Source organism: Hordeum vulgare, chromosome 6H (genome assembly GCF_904849725.1).
Source record: "Hordeum vulgare subsp. vulgare chromosome 6H, MorexV3_pseudomolecules_assembly, whole genome shotgun sequence".
NCBI classification, from domain to species: domain Eukaryota; kingdom Viridiplantae; phylum Streptophyta; class Magnoliopsida; order Poales; family Poaceae; genus Hordeum; species Hordeum vulgare.
The window spans coordinates 256,280,048-256,284,885 of record NC_058523.1 but is presented as its reverse complement, the minus strand read 5'-3'; positions in this window follow the sequence as shown (position 1 = coordinate 256,284,885).

The following is a 4,838-nucleotide window of genomic DNA, read 5'->3' as shown; positions in this document are numbered from 1 at the left end:
TTTTATTTATTCTTATTTGTTTGCATGGAATCAATTCTAGTTCTATACTAACTTGCGAATTGATTGCATTGCTAGTTTGATTTCCTATTTTGAAAATACTTATAAAAAATATTGTTTTGTAAATTTTACTTCTGTTATCTTAGTTATTTTATATTTTGTTTTCTGTTATTTTTTTCTATTTTAGTGTTTTATTTTCAGTTAGAACGAAAACTATTTAGTGTTTGATGTAGTAGAAGACTCCCTAGTCTTATTTGAAGTTTCCTTCAAATTCCTATTTCGCTCTCTCTTTTGTTTTGATTGTTAGAATAATTGCTAGTATGAGTGCTTATGTGAAAGATATGTTTGTTATATAGATTTCATCGGAGAATGACGAGTAGTCTATCAAGTTATTTCTCGACAAATTCTTCTTCGTCAACATCACCAGGCAAGTCACTTTGATCATACTATCACCTATGTTTTATGCATCGTAGTTCTACCATCCTATGTCCAATTTCATGCTGAGTAGGTACTTGGAATTTTTAGTATAGATTGTAGTATCATGTGGTAGGCACACAACAACCCCGATACTTGGCCCCGGGACGACAAATTTCATATTGCTATGTTTGAGTAGACGAGATTTCGGTTGAGTGCATACCACGAGTGATGCGAGGTTGATTAAATAATCAAGACCGGTTAAGACAAGATTTTCAAGACCTCGGACGCAATGCAACTCTGGGTGAAGGACGGTTGATCGGCTCCGTGGAGAACCCAGTGGATGACCCGGGATGCTGGGGACGGCCATGACATCCTGCAGAAAGCTTCACCCAGGCTCAAAGAGACGGACAGATATTTTCAAGACCCAAGGCTTGCCTGCACAGCCACAAGTCATTATGGGCTCTGGCTTGGTTGGACAATGTGGCGACTCTGGACAGGCGGTGCTAGCAGATGTAGAAGAACGGTAGGAATGGATGGGCACCGACAGGGATTCAGAGGGACCCGTTGAAAGACCATCTTTTCATCATCCGGTCTTCAAACACCCTGAAGTGTGAGGACAAACACAGAGGCGATCAAATCTTGTGGGGAACGTGTGCAAAACTCTGCAGAGTACTCAAACCTAATCGATTAGCCGTGTCCACGGTCATGGACAACTTGACCCAAAGGAACTGAAGTTATCTGGATTTCTCAACACCATTAAATATATCTGATGAGGGTAAATATTGACAACTCGGGTACGAGAACTGGTTGGCGGAACCATCTCGTTAACAACCAACAATGTAGTAACATTTTGCTTTTAGCCCCCTCTTGATGTAGGAGAAAACTTGCTTTACGCTAAAAACTTATTGCCCCACCTGCCATATATGCATATAGTATAGATGATGACTTTTCACCCCTCTCTTATGTGACTTGCCGGCATATTCAATATGCTGACCTACACGGCTGCAACGTCTTATGTTGCAGATATTTTTCTTCGACGAGTAAGAGTACGATTCAGGGTTACGGTCTACACTCAACTTGCCATTGGTGTTTATTGGGACTCCACTCCCTTGACCGCTTCCGCTGAGATATTTAAGGTATATACCAGTTTTATGCTATTTACATGTGATTGCACTTTGATATATACATTGATGTACTGTGTGTGCCAGCATACTAATCCAGGGATGGCACAGAAACACAGAGGCTTGACTCGTCTTGAGTCGGGTCGCTACATAAATGGTATCAGAGCACATGTTGACTCTAGGACGTGACCCTAGAAACTGTAAATTGCTTAGGAAAGGATCTCTCAAAAATTTTATTTTCAACAACACCTTTTACTTCTCATCTCTTCTGATTTCATCGATTGTTCCCTCTCACCTCCAATAGTTAGACAATACACTTACCCCTTTGACCACATGAAGGATCAACTGAGTCCCACTTCAAAGTAAAGAGGATTTCATCATGCATTTGAAGAATTGAAGCTACACCAATTGAAGACTCTCAAGATCCGAAGAATTCGAAGACCCTGAAGCGTTTGAATATTTATATGACCATTAGAAGTCCAAACCCCTATTATATACCCACGTTAGATACGATGATTTGTGAGCTGCCATTGGTGTGTGTTTTCCGACAGCCACAAATAAAAACATATTCTCAAAAAAATATTGTTTGTATTGTGTGTATCTCCCTCCCTCTATTACCCGTCTCATCCCCAAAACCTCAACCCTACCAGATGGAGTATGAAGCTGGACTTGTAGTCTCTGGACCAATGACCCAGCTAGAAGCTGAGATATGGATTCAGAACATGGAGAACCACTTCGGGAGCAACTTGATCTCCAAGAAGTATGCAGTGGAACACGCTCTTCAGTACTTTACACAAAGTGCTGCAATCTGGTGGAAAATGCACCATGCCATACAAGGATTTAGTGGAGCACAAACCTGGGACGAATTCAAGAAGACTCTGTTAAGATCCCGTCTCATTCGGAAATGCTATGATAATCTAAAGGAGAAGACTTGTGCATGCAAGATCTGTGGAGAAATAGGACACACCCAGGAAGAACACAAGGATGGATGCACTCATTGTGAAGAAAATCACCCAGCTGAGGAATGCCCAACTAGTCAGGTGACTTGTTTCTTGTGTGACGGAACCACCCACTATCCCGCTCAGTGTCATATTTACCCCAAGGTGCAACAAGTTGTCAAGGAACAGAAAGATGCAGTGAAGGAAACCCTCAAGAAGAAGATTCTAGAAGAGCCGATGATGAACGAAAATATTGAAGACCCTGATGGACAAGGTCTGACCAGATTTTTTCTCCAATGCATGCTACTCATGTGGAGAAGAAGGACATTATTCACAGGACTGCACAAAGAGAAGCCAAGAGTATCTGGGAAACTTCCCGACGGAAAAAGTGGAGTTTGATCCACTTGAAATAGAAGAACTGGCCAAAATAAAGGAGTCCGGAAAGAAGAAAAAGTACCCTCAGAAGAGCCAAATCTCTGCAGACATAGACCTGAGTCATATCAGATGTTACAAGTGTATGAAATTTGGCCACCACAAATACATGTGCTCAGGAAGGAAGTCGGGAACCCAAGGAGCAAAGGCAAAAACTAAGACACCTCGAGACTTGTCAGAACTCATTTGCTTTTGTTGCAAGGAAGCAGGACATTTTGCCAGCGATTGTCCACAAAGGAAGAAAGCTAGAATGGAATAGTTAAGTTTTGACCGTGGCAATAAGTGTAATCTGAAGCACTCTTGTTTTTCATGAGATCATGGAGTGAAATTTTTGTAACAGAAGTCCCTGAGATTGTAATAACATCATTAATAAATGGAATTTCTTGTCTCATGATTGCCTATGTTGAAGATGTATGCGTTGTTTCTCTACAAGAAAAAATCTCTGAACATTATGAGGATATGAGAAAATATAGTCTATGCAGGCATGAGTATGTCTCATTTTAAGTGTGGTAGTAATCAGTAAACCCACAGGATCCACTGAGTAGGAATGTGCCATAACTACCAAGGAGACATATACATTCCTCTGAGTACCTACTCACTGACACCTGCAGATGATAACTCTCGACGAGTCATTCCTCAAGGGCCCAGAAACGATCATGACCCTGACCAGTGATCACGATTACCCAAAAATCCTGAAGGACATGATGAAGCACATTCATCTTGAAGGAGATGCAGTCTACAAAGGCTACCCATTCATGGAAAGTGGAGTAGAACTTTGGTATGTGGAAGTACACCTCCACCGTGTGAAAGGAGTTTGTCCAAAGACTATGGGGCAATACTTTTTCATTTCACGTGTACCACGAGCAACCTTCTTTGATGCTGTTCGTGAAGCTGCCATGGAAGCCATACGTCAGATTGGAGAAATACTTGAAGCAAGACTCCGTCATACCCAGGAATACCTGAGTCAGGTACGTGCGGAGATGATGGAGATGAGGCTCATGACCACCATGATGAAGCAAAAGATGGATGATTTCAAGGAGCACATTGGCAATTTCGAGTGGAACTAAAGTACCTCCAAGAGAGATGAATGAATAATGTTGGCAGAAATGCTCGACCATACCGAACAATGTGGATGGCAGCATTTGTAATAGAGTACTTTTGAATTGGAGTTTTTGATAAGAAATTAAGGATGTAATAAAGGATTGATTATGAAATGAATATGATTTAAGGATGAACCAATACCTTTTCATGGTAAACACACCAATGGAAAGTATCCCACAGAGTGGAGTGTCTACCAAAAATAAGTCCGAGGACTATTTTTATGATGGTTACCCCAAGAGTATGATGGAATGAAACACTAGGAATTTAAAGGCAGCGTAATTCCAAGTATGCCTGCAACCCACAGACCCCGGGACTAACAAGGATCGAGTACTACCTTTTGGAGAAGGAAACTTGGATCAGCAAACGTTTTCTTAGGAACATATGAAAGCTAGAGAGTTGTGAAGATACGATAGATGTTTTGTTCAGCTTGCAGAACCAATGGATTATCCGAACTTCGCTCGTGGACAAGAGAAATTCTGCAACGCTTGTGAGGATGCCCAAGTGTTAGAATACGAGATTCACTAAGCCTTATACAAGGTAATGATTTCAGTGCTACATGGCTTCGCCACCATGACGACTTGCTATTATCATTCTCTTGCTATTCGGAATGGTAAATTTGAGAGACTTACCCATAGTGAGAGACGACGTTCTTTGAAGCTTTTGTTTAAGCCTTAGAGTGGTATAAGAAAAGCCCATGTACATGGCACTTGTTGTCACGCGTAGGAAATTTTACGATGAGGTTGAAGTCAAGACCCCTCTCCCTGCAGGATAGCCACAAATGGTAGACCACCATGAGAATCATCGATAGGTTATTTAGAATTGATCACGAGAC